General features: G+C 41.9%; 1 protein-coding gene across 1 annotated transcript in view; it reads right to left on the reverse strand.

Annotated features, from left to right (window-relative positions):
• The window catches only part of T265_00034 (hypothetical protein), a gene marked incomplete at both ends in the record, with an annotated part of 82312 nt that overhangs the window by 63917 nt on the left and 993 nt on the right, over window positions 1-17402 (reverse strand). The window lies entirely within an intron of this gene.

Here is a 17402-nt window from a genome sequence, read left to right on the forward strand (position 1 = left end):
GCGCTGCCACGGGTTTTCTCAGCCACTTAATCGATATCTGTTATAAAACGGCCACGTAAGCTTACCTCAAAATATGCCCCCAGCCAGAAGCTCTTCATGGTACGAAGATGACAAACTAGTTAAGATTACTCACTGATAGCTGACTGATGACCCTAAGGCACAGACGCAAATTAGAATGGGTTGTAAATGGTTCACTGATTAGTATTGTTACGATCCCGCTTTTTACCATATCCTTAGGGTTTCCGTCCTAAGCTTATGATGGATTTGGACATGCAAAAGCGTGGTAGCTTTCGTGATTACCTGAACCCACATGCACTGCACTTGATAATGTAATTCTATTGAGTATCCTCATGCTGAGCAACGCTATGACAGTAACGGGACGCAAACCGCACAAGTTACTACGAAATTTCATTTTTGTTAATGTACTCGGTGTAGCTATTTTTGTTCAGAACTGGGTTCCATGTCCTGTTGCGTAGCAGAAATCACACTGACGCAAAGACTGTAAAAAAATGATTGCCTCGTGGAGCAAACTTGACTCTGTCCCGCAGTTTACAACAAGTCAGTTTGGTGGATCAAGGTCCGATGGTCAGTCGCACGCTTTTGCCGTCCTGCACAGTTCGTAGACTAGTACACTAATAGTTTCCCATGAACCTAACATTATACTATAGTTGAAAATCCCTGAAACCGATTGGCAGATGCTGCATTTCCTGGCTAAGGTGGTATCCGTCATCCTATGGTGATTTCTACAGTGAGCAAGTATTACATTAGAATTTGCTCATCTGGACTAGCCAGATGAGAATATCGTCCAACTTCGCTAGATTATCGGATTCCTCAGTTTGCCTCCGGATAGCGCCTTTTTGCAGATTATCAGATTCCTCTGTTTCTTTTCTCAGTTTGCCTCCGGATAGCGCCTTTTTGTGCGCCCTCGGGAAATTTCTCTGCGACCCAAAAGGAGAAAAATACAGAAGTGTGCGGAATGCGTAGGTTATCATCCTGTGATCTCAGCGCGATATGGGGTTGTTATAGGGTAAACATCAGGTTTGTCGAATAACACTAAATGAAAGGTCACTTCCATGTAGCCAGTCACATTTGCGCACACGCACTGACGAAAGTGTGCGAACCACAACACATGTCACCGGTTTTGATGATGAGCATTCTTCTGTCTGAAAAGGTCACTGGAAAGTGTACTTTATTATGTAAGCTGGTCTGGTCTAACAGGAGGATAATCGTCTAAACAGCCACAAAAGGCGTACTACACTACTCGTAAGGTTACTGAAACTTCTTCAACAGTCCACAACCGATTTCGCACTTCTTGTTCTACTTGAAACAAAATTGCACGAAATTAGCGAAATACACTCATTTGCGAACAAGTTCGGTCTTGCCTTGCACCCGGCTGAATCTCTCGTTTATGATGTTTCTAAGAGATTCGGCTGGGTTCCAGGTGAGTCCCTCACGAGACCGAATTTCTTTGCAAATGAGTGTGTTTAGCCGCAAATGGTGTCTATTTCCTAAAAATGATCCCTCCTGTGTAAGCAATATGCATATCCCAAACTTTATTACCTGGATTATTCGATAGTTGAGTACAATTTTAAATCTGCGGCAAATTGAGGAAGCTGTAGCAAGGGTGCAATTCAGCTTTCGAGAAAAATAATAATTACCTAAGGATGGAGAAATGGAATACTATCTCTCTCTTAGTTATTCTTAAATCCCTGTCGAACAGTACAAACATGTCCTCCAACATAATTCGGTTGATGTTGGAATCGTCTCACTCAAATTAGACAGAGGATTCAGGAAGTCTGTATTGTATTTTTCAGTGAGCGTGACATCGCCGGTGTTAGGCTTGGTTAGAATCCCTATTAGTGCTGCTAGCTTCCAGGCGCTCTTTGAAGCCTACAGGTACTGGGTATCAAATGAACAAGTAGTACAGAGGAAACACTTACATAAAAATGACAAATCATTCCACAGAAGGTGGACACCGTAGAATGCGAACGGTCGTATTTTCTGGATCATCATCCTCATTGACACCATGACATCAGTGTTCAACATCGATGCTTCATTGCCGTACCCGATGCTTCACTGTTTCACTTTCTGGATGAAACTCACGAAGGTCAACTGCCACCATCAACAATGGTCAACATATATCTAAGGAGAACCCGAGATAAAAAATGTTCTGCCTTTCAATTTTGGGCCGCCGAGTCCTGAAGAGCGACGTAAATGAGCCTCCATTTAATTTTTTTCAGGAGTGAAACTACTCACAAGGTTGCTGAAAACTATTGTTCCACAGAGGCAGAAGAAGGAAGCACTTATGGTCTACCGAGGAATTGGCTGTGCATTGAACAAAACACTAGGGATGAGTCATGATGAGCTAAGAAGAAACCATCAGAAGTGAGAGCTCAAGTGATGCGGTACATCGTTGGGCTCGCTGTTCTTTTTCACTACGTTATTACATTGTCAGTGAAACTTGCTCACTGGCTTATAACCATTGGCCTAACTGAGGATTTGAGAGATAAATGCTGGATTTCAGTTTCTTGCACAGCCCAGTTAACCTGTAGTGGGTAGGAATGAAGAAATCTAGAAAGACTTAGTAGTTAGATCACTTAGAAAGCATTTTTGTTGGTTACATGGGGTTGTACCTAAAGCTAGTCACCTGAGATGTAGCCGTCAACGCAGATTACAGCATGTGCTGTTCGCTGGAGAATCCGTGATTTTATGTCGTGCTAAACTCAGCATGCCCCTGTTACGATACACTCTTATTACGTCATCCACCGCTAACGGTCTAAATAGTGAGTGAATTCACCAAAGTGACTTGCGTTTAAGACGCATGGGAGGTTGGTGAAGAATGAAACAATAACAAGTAGAATGGTAAAATTGACTAAAGACTCACCAGCTCGACCTTTTTGAGCCCAATGTGTTGTTGCTTCTAGGCCTTTCGGGCAAAAAGTGTTTTGCTTTCTACGGAGCTAGCAGAGGTGAACTACAGACAATCATTTTTTTAAACGTGCGGCTGAAAAATGCGCGGTTCCAAACAACCAACCTATACTATTCTCTAATTGAAAAGAAACCGATTCCTTGTGCTCTTCCCGATGACCGATCTACTGAGCTAAAACTACTTTACATGACCAAATGGTCCTCATGGGTGTTTTTGAGATGGCTGATATCACGATTTGCATTTTAAAAAAGTGAGCGTATAAAAGTGAGACAGACAACGCCTAAATGAACCACGATACATCCTGAGGTGGTCATACTTCTCCTGTGATGCATGGGTATTCGTAAACTAACCGGGAACCATTGAACTCCGCTGGTTTTGTTTACCGTATGAATGCTCAAATACTAAGCTCATACGATTTGGAGAATGCGAAACTTTGTCAGGTTAATCGAGTAGACGCGTCGGCAACAAAACTTAACGAGACTGCCTCACACCTATTCATATGGAAGCAAGTAGAACACCAGTGAAGATTGAGTAACAGATAAATCTCTTCGAGTATGTTTCCCCTGAGTCTAGAGAATCGACAAAACTATTCAAAGAGTTGTGTTGGCTAAGCAATGGGTCACGTAACTGAAAATGTTGCTTACTCTAAAGCCTTTCTAATTCGTTTACTCAAATGCATTAAGGTATCAAATTTACTGCTCAGTGTTCATACAAAACTGTGGCAACGCTTTCAAGCAGCACTGAAAGACTAAACAGAAAGCTAAAAAGCATGTTTAATGTAGCTCTAAATATCCTTGGTAAACGCGCATACTTTTGTCTTAAATTTCTTGTCATCAACTGGTGAACAGCTTGTCTAGGAAGCGATATCGATGCAACGAAGCGCTTACTTAAGCAAGAGAACTTCAAAGGCACGGAATAAGGGCTCGAAACCATACGCCAATATAAAGGGTGACAGTAGTCTCTAAAATCCGTGCTGACATGCACACCGATACACTGTCACGCTCGGATGTTCCCAAAAAAGTTTAATAGTTTTAAAAACAAAAGAATGCAAGAGAGGAAGTAATATCAACTGAGGCTTCCAAGACGCACCCTTCATTTGTATCTGATGGTTCGGTACGATTATCTATCGACCCAGTCAACCGAGGAATGCTTACTCAAGTTTGTCCGACAACGAAAATCCTTACGCATCGTTACATCACACTTACTCCAAAATGAAGTCATTTCGCACGTTTCCTATTTCACATGATCGTTGTGTTGTACTGCATTATTCGTATGACAAATCATCCATAAATCCGCCAAGCGTATATGTTTCGCGCTTGTTTGGCGCTTCTACGCATATAATATCATGTGGTTTCAGTGATGAATGGACAGACAGAATAGCCTTATACAAACTAGTTTGCACTCGTTTTATGAGTCAATTTTGAGCTTATATGTCGCGTTCTATTCATTTGAGCATCGCGTTCTGTGCAAGCTCTGGATGTGCGAACCTCGTCTGTGTGAAGGCTTGAGCCGTTATCACTGGAATGGTCGACATTAAGGTCAGATCATTTATAACCGGCATAGGTTGTGGTGAAATGTGCAGCCACTTGATTGCTTTGTCAATTGAGCTAGTAGTAAGAACTTTCCGGGCTGTCGCTGACTATCTGAAACACCCCTCAACCGGCCGTTGTTCCAAATGACCCAGCAGCGTGAGAGTAACAAACAGGCTAAGTTCGCTCACCATACATTCTAGTATCAACGTCCGATTACTGAGAGGTAAGTGAATCAAACTGTCTGGAGTCGAGTCTTTGAATTCAATTTGTGCTCCAGCTAACCTTATCAACCGTAGTCACCGTCGAACATAGGTCGTTGATGATGTGTAAATTATCACCAGCAGCTGCGCCGAACTAACAGATATGCGATTCGAGGAACTTCTGTTACACCGGAGCATTTCTACAGACATACAAGCACAATACTCCAAGTCATTTTCGCTCAGCTGCCAATCCATTCTAACTTAAGTTGCTCAGCTCACGCATCTTTGCCTCATCTTTTTGAGCACGCAGTATAGGAGCTCGCAAGCACAGTTGTGATCGCAACTACCTTTGTGACATTGGTTGTTTGGTACAAACCTTGGTTCTCCGCTACGTTCGAGTTTTGGAATCCAAATATATTGTATATAATGACAGTTTCCAAAAATTAAGGTTGAAAAATATCATATGGGTGCAAGCACAGACCGAGGTATACTGAAGGCATGGTGAGGTCAATCACACATTCTACAACGTTCAGAATTTTACTGCTCTGCGTCAGCTTGGAATTGCTAACTTTCATTAGGGCCATGTTTTCCAATCAATATCGATCCAGCTTGTGTGCACAAAAGATACTGCATTTAACTTGTAAAGCAAACCTGTTCTGAACCACGTACAACTGATTCCATTTCCCACGGTTTCACTGCTATTTATTCCCACTTATAATTTGTGATTAAAGAGGAAAGACTGAGATTTCGACATCTTACAGCCTTTTCCCTCCTAGCTCATTGATTTTAAAGAACGACGTTCCACCAAGATTGGCTTGCCTAAAGCAAACTGGAGAAGTGCAATCTATTCCAGAGTTACAGAGATAAAGAGGTTCTACATCCGGTTTAAGTTCTACACACATCGCACTCAGGTTTACCTCATGTTTTGGTCGCCACCGTAATAACAGAGTTTGTTAGTAAAACCTGCTGGTCAAAGGACTTTAAATCTGGTAGTTTTCTGCAGTTCCTGAGTCATAATGATCAATGATAATCAGCACAAGATTTATGATGCCACCACATAGCCACTTTCGAGATGTCTACGTGGTTAAGGTGTAAGCATGCTGACCGAAGGGTCCATGGTTCAAACCCAAAACCAGCATTGCGATTCCTCCTATATAGGTTTGGATAACCTGACAGTATTTCGGATCTCATAATACCTTCGGTTGGCATGGCAACTAGGCACCGAAAGGGTGTTACAGCCAAATAACTAATGCTTACTTTATTACTATGCAGTCTACTAATGGTCCCAGGAAGTTTATACTCAGCCCACAAGAATATATGCCAGAAGAGGCAGTCTTCTTGGAGGATATGATCAAAAGACCCTGCTGAATAAACGAACTACCGCATTTAGCCATCAGTGAAGAGAAAATAAATCATTTTCTTGTCTTATTCAAACGGAAGGTACTCGTTGTTAATTTCTTGGTTGGCGAATTAGTTCCCCAAAAAGAGGAATCACAACTACTGTGCTCTTTTCTACTTGCTTGGGTTTTGAAGTTGACCATCAAAAGTAAAGACCAATATACCTACCGCTCTTTCTGCTCTCCAGAAACCAGAAATTCAACCTGGTTTAGACTGCTCAGTAACATTTTGGAACACGCAGCATAGATGTATCATGTGATAAATCTATTAGATCTATAGAAGATAAGACTGCGAATCCTAATCTAGTCTGGCTAGTGTTTTGACTCAGGCCACATGCTTGCGAAAACGTCTCTCTGATGCTCTGGAATACGTCTCACTTCCACATACTCACGCTTGTTAACATGAGCACTTCCATCACATCCAGCCGTCGAACACGTTCAAAAATACTGGCTATCGAAAACGATACTGTCGAGGATACAGTCTAATTCATCCTAAAGGTACTTCTTTGGAGGGATAACTATGCTCACAAATGAAAAACAAATCAGTTGAGCCTAGATGACAGTGCTTTGTAACAATAATTTCGATAACAGAAGCGACGATAAGTCATTTATGGTTTATCAGAGAGCAACTGCATATTCTTTTTGACATTTTCTGCTGAAGTACAATGTCTACACCCACCCGTGTCAAAAAAATCTTTCATTGAAAACCTGTTTTTCCACTTATTCCTCTTTTTGGACTTTCGCATAGCCACCACTGAGTAAGGTTACCTTGGATTATATCATATCTCAGGTGATTACCCAGTTAAGAATTCCTGGTTAAATTGATGACAAAAAATGCTACCAAATGTTGTATTGACGAAACTTCCTGAGCCAGAAGAGGGCCGCTTGCCAGCTGTTTGGTCTTAGTTCTTCAAAATGTTTTAGCTATGGTGAAAAAAGTAGCCCTTTTGAATGCACTGTTCAGAAAAGCGCAGGACAAGTTTTCACATTCTTAGTCATTTGTCTAAAAAAGTGCTTACATTACTTCTGTAATACATGGCCAAAAATTATCAGTCTTTGAGAGAGGAAGGTGGGCTGCTTAAAAGTATATTTTTCAATCAGAATCCACCTCGGAGAATTCACAGAATTCGTGGAACTTGGGGTTTGGAGGGTACAGGTAAACAGTCCATTGGTTTTGTCCTTATTGAATTCACGTGGCTGTGGAAGATAAGCGCTAGGTTAGTTGGTGGGAGGTCACGTTAGCATTGTTATACCTTTTCTGGATGTATATCAGTTGAGCAGCTGTTCATTCATGTGGGGCTAAATTCTATGATGCTTCATCACCAACTAGAAGAAACTCCCCGGAATTGCATGCATTTTGCACTGCAATAAACAAGGTTGGAAGAGTTGTAGAAAGTAGGGTGAATTCACAATTCACAATGTCTCTTTCGACTTTTGCACATCAAGCTGACTTCTCGAATACAGTAAGATCGATTCGGTCACTAGGTCACTATAACGATAGTGTACAACGTTTTGGTGTTCCTCAAACAAGTGAATGCGTTTAAACCCACAATGGCCAGCTAAACACCTGAGAGGATCCAAACCAGCATCGATGACCACCAGTATTTCCCAACCACCTTCATCGGATTTTAATGGCTGCAAATTTTTCATTTCCTCGGGCACGCTGGCGTTTGGAAGCCTAACAGCCATACATATGACTGCCATTAGAGGCAGTTCTGGTGATCATTCGTACGACTTTTATGTTTGTGTTTGAAGATGGCAACGCCCTGTGTCATCCGATCTTACGTCTCTGTAAGCCTAAACATATCAGGCGATATGTCACGTGTACATCGAGTGGAGCACAACACAAGCATTGAAATCCCGTACGTTCGCCTCAGTACAACCAATGATCTATTCTCATCAGCAGTTTGTTTACACTACTAGAAAACTGCATCCTAACTAGGTTTCCTAGCGGTTGTTAAGGCAAACGAGACAATGATTTGCAACTCGGATGTCAATAGCAAACTTGATTTTTTGACTTCAAGCAGGCAAAAGTACTGGCCACTGTAAATGGAAGGGTAGAACCTGAATCTATTCAGTGAAGATACACCCTTTGAATATGCATTTAGATAACTTTTGTGTCTAAGGTAGTCCTAAGAGTGAATGGTACAAACTTGGAGTAATATCACCTCCTTGAAGTTGCTGTTTCGCAGTCCTTGCATTCTCAGACGTTTAGGTTGTATCTCCACGTACTGGAGAACCATAGGACATCAGAGACAAATTGTAAATTGTAAGTAAAGTATAAGGTTTATATGACGTAAAATAACAATCTATTAGTAGAAGTTGTATGAATTTATGTAGTTGGCTCGGCACCATTGTTAAATATCAACAATGCCGTCCTCAGTATCATCACAATCATCGACATCATCACCATCATCATCATAAACCTGGTCACTTGGCTGGACGAAGGTTTTGTGTCAAAAGTGAGACGTTGCCCAGCAATAAATGTATCGAGTGTTACCAGACTTTTCCGAAAATGATAAATAGGGTATGGTTAGGGAAGAGTGAAACGTTTACAACTGTTGAGTACTTTAGCTCCGTAAACGAAAAGCTCCTCCAACAGTTGATGAGAATTATCGTCCGACGCTCTACCTACCAACCTCACCAACTAACACAGTCATACTTTTTCAACCGCTACTGTCGTATCGTCAACTGGGCACCAGTTCATGAGTTCCACCCTCACAAGATCACCGTTAGTAGTACTGGGTACGAGTTTTTCACCGAACATCACAAGTACATGAACCGAATAGAAAAGGTATAATCAAGGTTACTGAACTGAGTTTGTTCGAAACTCCTGAAGAAAATCTTCAGATATAGCACCCTTTCGGTGCCTAACTGCTATGCCACCGGAAGGCTGCACGAGGGTCGGAACACTGCCAGGTTGCCAAAGCCTAGATAGAGGTCGGGTTCGAACCACGGACCTTCCGGTCAGTAAATTCGCGCTCTAACCACTTGGGCCATCTCGCCCTCCCCCCTATCAGGCGATATGTCACGTGTACATCGAGTGGAGCACAACACAAGCATTGAAATCCCGTACGTTCGCCTCAGTACAACCAATGATCTATTCTCATCAGCAGTTTGTTTACACTACTAGAAAACTGCATCCTAACTAGGTTTCCTAGCGGTTGTTAAGGCAAACGAGACAATGATTTGCAACTCGGATGTCAATAGCAAACTTGATTTTTTGACTTCAAGCAGGCAAAAGTACTGGCCACTGTAAATGGAAGGGTAGAACCTGAATCTATTCAGTGAAGATACACCCTTTGAATATGCATTTAGATAACTTTTGTGTCTAAGGTAGTCCTAAGAGTGAATGGTACAAACTTGGAGTAATATCACCTCCTTGAAGTTGCTGTTTCGCAGTCCTTGCATTCTCAGACGTTTAGGTTGTATCTCCACGTACTGGAGAACCATAGGACATCAGAGACAAATTGTAAATTGTAAGTAAAGTATAAGGTTTATATGACGTAAAATAACAATCTATTAGTAGAAGTTGTATGAATTTATGTAGTTGGCTCGGCACCATTGTTAAATATCAACAATGCCGTCCTCAGTATCATCACAATCATCGACATCATCACCATCATCATCATAAACCTGGTCACTTGGCTGGACGAAGGTTTTGTGTCAAAAGTGAGACGTTGCCCAGCAATAAATGTATCGAGTGTTACCAGACTTTTCCGAAAATGATAAATAGGGTATGGTTAGGGAAGAGTGAAACGTTTACAACTGTTGAGTACTTTAGCTCCGTAAACGAAAAGCTCCTCCAACAGTTGATGAGAATTATCGTCCGACGCTCTACCTACCAACCTCACCAACTAACACAGTCATACTTTTTCAACCGCTACTGTCGTATCGTCAACTGGGCACCAGTTCATGAGTTCCACCCTCACAAGATCACCGTTAGTAGTACTGGGTACGAGTTTTTCACCGAACATCACAAGTACATGAACCGAATAGAAAAGGTATAATCAAGGTTACTGAACTGAGTTTGTTCGAAACTCCTGAAGAAAATCTTCAGATATAGCACCCTTTCGGTGCCTAACTGCTATGCCACCGGAAGGTTGCACGAGGGTCGGAACACTGCCAGGTTGCCAAAGCCTAGATAGAGGTCGGGTTCGAACCACGGACCTTCCGGTCAGTAAATTCGCGCTCTAACCACTTGGGCCATCTCGCCCTCCCCCCTCCCCCCCCCTCCGGAATTTTCTGACATCTGACTTGTCCCCGAAGTTGGACTGTTTGATCAAAGTCACCAATTTCAGTCAACAAACCAACAACAGTCTACTCAACAACATACTCTTGTATGGAAGGCTGGGCCTCCTACAGAATTTCCACATACGAAAACCAGCTAAAAGTTCCACGTAGCGTCTCCATAATCTCTTTGTTCTGTTTCAGGTTGTGTTTTAACGTTTGGAACAATCAGTAACCCGGAGTGGTATCCGAGAATTCGTCAGTTTTTATTAACTTGAAGTCTGCTATGTCTTCACACAAGTAAGACGGTCTATATTTGGCTTGTTTACCTGAGCATTTGATCAATCACACCATCACGTGGTACCTCTGGTCACTTCACCGCACGCTTGTTTGGGTGATGCTTATTGGTTCATTCTGATCTGTATTATTAACCTGTAGTTTTCCAGGTCAGCTGTCTGTTATTGCATTAGGTATTGCTTTCTTGGTTTACTCACATGTTTCAGTAACAGGTTGCAACCTGTTTTACAAGTAGCATTTCACCAGGGAAACAAACCAAGCGAGTGAATCACTTCTTTAGAAACGGCAAACCTCGCGTGGCCATTACGTAAAAATGAATGGTGACCACAGATCCCGAATTCATGAAATACCGAGTCGGATTTCTGATTTCTTCTTCCTCTGAGCGCCCGAAACGAACTGCTTCACCGGCCTGATGGCATTCCCCACGACATAAGGTGCCTATTAAGTACGCAGCCCAAGTTACGCTGGAACAAGTCTGATGGAAAATTTCTTTCGTATACTTTCATCAAGAATAAAAACAACACCAACACAAACCACAATAATCTCTTCCATTACAAACCAAAAATGTTTGGTTACCCTGGATGTTATGTGTCGGCAAGAAAAACGAGTTTCCACTTCTATTCAACAGTAAGGCTAGCTGCCTCTGGTTGACTCAAAAACGTTTCCCGCTGGTTGGTTCAGTTGGTATGTGCAATGGTACCACTATATAGCAACCACCTCCCACTGTGATAATGTTAGGTCAACTTAGTGATATGTTCATTGTGAGTCACACAAACCCAGTACCCTACAATAAGTGGAGCACCAAATCGGCCCATACATTTCCTGGTAACAAGCAAACACAAACTGTACAGTCTGCTCAACCTTTATGGTCGCTCAACCTAGAAAAGGCTGTAACGTTTTCTGAAGCGCTCATCTTTTCTCGAGCGTGTTCAACTGGGATTTCACTGTATACAGTGCTACTTTTCTTTCCATCTCTTCTGGGTGTAATTACATGTTATACGCCAGAATCAGAACTAGCTCTTTTCTGCCGTTGATGAAGAGGTAATATAAAACAAAACAAACGGAACAGAGTAGGACACAAGTCAAATGAAGCAAAGCGAATGCGAATTTCGAACAGAATGTGGCGTGATTGACGCAAGCCATAATTTCCCGAAAACCCAGTTGGAGTAACTAGATTGAGCGGTTCACTGCATTGTTTTAAAGTCAACTATGATGACACTGCTGTCGTCCTTCAAAGAGCGTATACTTCTGGAATACTGAACATATCTAGATTTCACTACGAAAGCAGAACGAATTCATTCCGAAGGCCGACAAGTACTTCACAGCTGTTTCATTCTTACTGAAGATCGTCAGCTGCTAGGATCTCACGAAGCTTTTAAGAACTTCTAGCCTGCAGCGTTCCAAACACTAGTGGTAACACAACTATTTGTCTACAGTTGATCGAACTGTAACTGGAATAGTTTTTCAATCGAGTTTTAATGATGTCCCTTGGAGTCCTTTTGGCGTATAATGACTTCTCAGCAAATAGACACTGACCTGTTTTTACTCCTCTTCAAAATACTCACATTTTACGAACCATTGAACGGTCCCGAAGATTCGTAACAGCATTTTGTTCTGCAGGTATTCATGTTGGATAGGTTGGGACTATACATTTAAAATAAGCTGCGTGACTGAAGAATGATCGACACTATTCCTCCCACGAATCAAGTTCAGGTGCCGAGTAGCCAAGTTCGATTTTATGCGGACTGTTCATGCTCTTTTTCTGTTTATGTGTTCGAATCTCTCTGTAAGTTTTCCCCCCTCTGGCCTTGGTTCCTCGGTTTTACACGAGGATGGATGCATATGCTGCCCAACGCAAACCGTATGTGACCCTACGCATTTGTGTGCGGGTGTCCATCGGCTTCCATTGATGTGACTGGTCAATCTGGAAATGGATGCCAGTCCATAATAGGTTCGCGAGAACTGCAGTGTCAAAATAGCCATACACTTGCCCGTGTTTAACGTTGGTTGACTTTTCTTGAGTCATCAAATCCCAACTGATCTGTAAAACTGACGGACAGTTTCCGTTGTTTTAGTGGATTCTTCTTATTTCCATGGTAGTAAATAACACCAGTGGACCAGCTACTTAATAACAACTATATAAATTTAAGGTTTGGGGCGAGATTTAAAGAGGACAACCAAAAAAGCCCTCCTGCAAAAAAGGACGGTCATCCCGTGGTATCTTCAGAAAATCCCTTTTGACCAAGTAGTATTATTTGAAAGATAAAAGTTTTAACCACTTTGGATGGAAGTGTGCCATAGTAGAAAAGTTATTTTTCCAGCTTGGTGGAGTGGCAGGGTAGGCTCATTTATTCAAGAATTTTCTCTATAGGAATGACTATCCACTGAGGGTGTTGGCGTCAAGTAAACAGTTCCGGAGAAAATCAAGAAACTATCGGAAACAGTCAGTGGGATATATAATCCAAATGGGTTGAATCTTTTTACTCAGATAGATCCGTTCCGATCCGATTAGAAGGAAATCATGAACCACACTCGCGAAAGTCAGTCTAATCCCTGGTTCCAGATTTGCTAGCAGGACCACAAAGCATTTGCAGATACGCGTAGGATGATAATAACTGCCAAATCAGTTACCCAAAGGTCAATCTGTCCAAAATCATAGACTAATAAACACTTTTAAGCCAACGGCCATGTTGCAAACGGATTTTAATATGTGGTCAAATGCAAAACCTCATGCTTCCATGATAATAACGATCTGTACACAGGGTCCAAACAGTTAGAAACCACTGTTTCAGATGGTCTCCTTGACTTTCGACCATATTTCTCACACACACAAATCAGTCTGGCATTTAAAACTATAGGTGACAGTTTCATCTCTTCTTACATACCACTCACCTCCTTGAAGTGTGTCAACGAAATAAAACAACGTATCTTCTCTGAAAGATCTCCGAGGTGAATCTTTCTTCTGTTATTTTGATAGCCAATGGTCAGTTGAAGCCAACTCACTGCTATTTTACAGCTGTCACAAAATGCGATGGATCCGTAAAAGGTCAGTTATCAGCCTCAAGGTGTATCCAACACTTACAAGAACAAAACATTTCTAGCATCATATCTCAAAACTAAAATCGCACTCAACTCGACTGATGTGACGATTCATATTGATTAAGTAAGCCGTGGTCCCGCTTGTCGTTTGGTTTCATCGTGAGTTCCGGTTTGAGAATGACAGAGGCACACCCATTCATTCAAACAGAGGCCGAGCCATATGACCCGCGTGATTTGCGTCACAACGTCAAGCGAAAAACAGATAACAACAGGCGTGTCATGAACTGGGATCGTATTACTGATATCCGTACTAAAAAATGTTGATAGTTGGGTGGAAATTATGACGTGCAAAATGTCCTTACAGAACAGTCCAACTTCTCTGCAAAACAAGATGACATACAACTTTACGACAGGCGGACTTTCTCTTCTGTCTTTCATACTAGTCTGTCACAGATGTCTCACTGTGAACCTATCCGTGTATCAGTTTCCTTTCAGGACAAATTTAGTTCATCTTCAGCAATTCATCCTTACACAATTTTGTGGGACCTATTTATCAGATTCTTACCTAAATTCCTTCTATGCCGTGTATAAAAGGAGCTGTGGGATTTCGTTTCATCACCAGTCCATTTCTTAATATTAAACCAAACACTGTATGGCACGTATATTTGTCCCTTCTTAGCCGATACACCAAAAACGACATTTGAAGCTCCGTATTCCAAGTTATCCCAACCCACATGTTGCCCAAATATGTGCCAGCTTTATGATCTTTGCTCGCAACAACCAAAGCAATTGTTTTATTATCTGCCTTATCTCTCGATATTACCGAAATCGCCAGTGAATCTGCATTAGCGAACAAGCGCTCCTCTCTGACCAATACAGGTTAGCTGGTACAAATGAATCCATCTTCCGACAGCTCTGTAAAGGATCTTTTTCTCTCTAATGTACCTTATTTATTCATATTTATAAGTGAATCTGCCATTTATGCTCCCATCAAAGACAACAGTTCGTAAAAGCACCCTTTTTAAAACAACATAAACAAAAAGACATATACTGGAAAAAACTTTTTCACCACTCACAGAGGCGTTCTCTCATCAGGTATATCCAACCAATAATTTCCTTCATCGATAAGGTAACGGGTGTCTTCTGCGGGCATCGGTTGGCAGAAGAAACCTAGTGCCACATGAATTGAGCTCATCCGAGGTTGATCTGGCGGTTATTTCTGTGACACCCTGACCAGATGTCTCCCGGTTTAGCGTTTTTGTTCTAGTGGCACATCAGCGTGACAGACGGTCACCAGAAGGCTAAAAAAGCAAATCATCTGAGAGTTAGGTTAACTGAAATTGAACAAATTATAGTAGGGGGGTAGGAGAGCTCATGACATTCTAATATCCATCGAAGCAGCTGAGCATGGATATGTGAGTTACTAATGAGGGCCAGCTTGCTCGTACAAGGGTTGGGTGCATGATTCTCCGAAAAGAGGGACAAACCGAACGATAGTTTCTTGCAAGTGACGATGTTTATGGTTAGATTGGTGCTTGTTTGTGTTAGGATCTGTCGTTAATAAAGTGCTTGTAATTGTATCTGACTAGCTACCCCATATGTGGATAAAAGAGTAATTATTGTGCTCTGTTCTCCAATATGTTTCAAAATAACGCAGCTCTGCTGAGTAAAAAAGGTCAGCGGATTTCTTGCCTAGCGAAAAACATATTGGGTCAACCACTGACCTGGAGAGACACGGGTTCGGTTTACTGGTTTCGAAACTTCACTCCTTTGGGTCCTAGCGTTTTCAGAGTGGAATAACGATATGCCTAAAATTGGCCGAAATTGGGTTTGGAAATGCTGTGTTTGCTTTTTTGAGGTCGAATATAAGTGCCGCACTATCGTGACTAGGGTGAGTATCATTGCATCGAAAGAAATTGAACTGGTTCAATTATCACAAATGAGGGATGACAAAGTTGATTGTGAGCAACAACCTAACCATTGATTTCTCTTAGTAAGCAGAAATTTATAAGCCATAATGTAACTGGACTCCAAAGCTATGGCTAACTGATGTGCTCTATTCTATCCACGTCAGGAAGTAGAATCTGTCAAGACTTTTTGCCATCGCCATTGTCGCTAGTGCCAACTTGATGACGAGTGAAGACGTTTGGAAGCATGCAGTCTCCCGCCCCTTCCCACGATGAAATCATGAACGCCTATTACGGCGCGCCAGAGCCTAAACTACGGAAATTTTCAGATTTTCACTTCAGGAATGCTGGACGCTTGTATTAGTCGTAAATAGCTCGGATGGTTGTTGTTGTGGAAGTACCGACAGAATCATACTGATGAAAATCAATGTTTTGGCGTTCATTGATGAGCTAAATGTTGCTAATATTACCCAGTATCCTGAAAATGAATTGACAGGTGTAACTTTGTATGTGCATGTCTTACTGTCTGTTAGAACAGCTGAATACGGTCAATGGAATAAGAACTTATCAACCCATATATCCACCCTATCTTTGTGTTATTCTAAATGGTGTTGCCTGTTTACTCGACAAACAGATTGATGTCAGGATTTTATTGGGCAAGCTGAATGGTTTACAGTGTGCATGAACTCTTTAAAGACGTTGTTTGGAGAAGTCACCAAAAACGTACAATGAAAGTGAAATATTTGATTACAATGATGAAGTCATGGTCAAAAGGGACATACGAAAGCCCTGCACGTGTTTGCTGTGTTTCAAGCAGTTAGCTCAACCGCCGCAGTATTGTTCAAGGCATATCATTTCTCCCAACATTTTCACAGGGTTGCATGCCTAGCGAATGTGTATAATGGTTTTGAGTAGCAATACATAATGTAACGCATTGCGCAGAATATGCTACCTCACTTTCGCAGTGAGTGTTGGAACCATCGAGTGATGTATATATTTTAGAGAATACTTCCCAACTCCTAGGCTTGGTGCTGTGAGGCAGCGGAGGGATTGCTCACGGTGCAGATAGGTGTCTCGAATAGAATTTGACGAGGGAGCAATCATTGATCAAGCACCAACCTAGGAAGGAAAAATACGTGCCAAACTCTAAGGTCCACAAGGTGTACAGGAACTTTTATGCAAGTCTGCAAGTCGGGATTCATGTGTTCAGTTTCTCGTTGTCCTTGCAGGCTTTTAAAAAAATGGCTTGATCAAAACGGCCTAATTCAAAAATCATTTGGGTTATTCCAAAGTGGCCCACAGTTTCTCATCGCTACGGGACACATCACTCCCAGGAATTAAATTGTCCATAAAGTTGATTCGTACATTCTGCGTGTAGAAATCTGGCAAGCTATTCATTATCCAAAGGTCCGCTTCGTCGGTGATGGGTAAACCCTCCAGTACAGTCCAGCAACCTAGAAAAGTGGTTGGACTGTTGATGATACCTGAACCCGAATTCCTTGTCTGCCTGTTAGTCTAAGCCTGCCACATGCGGTGTCAGCTTTAAACAAAGCTGAAACGCACCAGGCGACTTCTCTTCCACCCACCTAGAAATATGTCAGAACTTGAGCTCCAATCACTTCACTGAAATGATTTCTTTCCACTGCTTCTTGACTGTTAACTCACTTCTTAAGAATCAAGGGTAGTTTGTTGCTGGTTCCATAAGGCCCATTTTCAAGGGCTCTCCCGGAACTCAAATATCTGACCAAGCTGTATTTTTGCTTGCTTCCCTGTATCAGCCTTGAATACAGGTGCAGGAAAACGATTCTGTTCTGCTGCTTCTAACTTAAACTTAAGTGTAAGCGAGGCCGTCCTACTGTTCTCTGTACTTC

This window comes from Opisthorchis viverrini, assembly GCF_000715545.1.
Source record: "Opisthorchis viverrini unplaced genomic scaffold opera_v5_1, whole genome shotgun sequence".
NCBI lineage: Eukaryota > Metazoa > Platyhelminthes > Trematoda > Opisthorchiida > Opisthorchiidae > Opisthorchis > Opisthorchis viverrini.